This window comes from Penaeus monodon, chromosome 15 (genome assembly GCF_015228065.2).
Source record: "Penaeus monodon isolate SGIC_2016 chromosome 15, NSTDA_Pmon_1, whole genome shotgun sequence".
In the NCBI taxonomy this organism is placed as follows: Eukaryota; Metazoa; Arthropoda; class Malacostraca; order Decapoda; family Penaeidae; genus Penaeus; species Penaeus monodon.
This window is the reverse complement of record NC_051400.1, coordinates 46,519,102-46,519,524: the sequence shown is the minus strand read 5'-3', so window position 1 is coordinate 46,519,524 and position 423 is coordinate 46,519,102.

Sequence of the window (423 nt, the reverse complement as noted above, 5' to 3'; positions counted from 1 at the left end):
TGGGGCCGCTTTCCCTTTTCGTGATCCCCTTTGGGGCAAAAAGCGCCTCTCGGTTTCTTTGGTTTACGTGACCTTTTTGTGTTAGGGGGGGGGGGGGGTGGGAACGGGGGGGAGATGAGGAAATAGGGGGGAGGAGGGAAAAGAGGGGAAAATAGGGGGAAGGGTTGGGGGGGGGTGAAGGAAGGGATGGGGGAGAAGAGGAGGAGGGGAGGGGGGGAATGAGGGAAAGGGGGGAGAGATGGGGAGGAGGGGGGGGGGTGGGGAAAAAAAAAGGGGGGTGGGATGGGAGAAGGGAAAGGGAAGGGGGATGAGTTTGGATAAAGAAAAAAAAAAAGAGAAAAGGGAGAGAGGAAGAAAAGGGGGAGAACAAAGATAAGAGACAAAGATGGGGAACGGGAAGGGAGGGAAGAGAGGGGGAAAAAA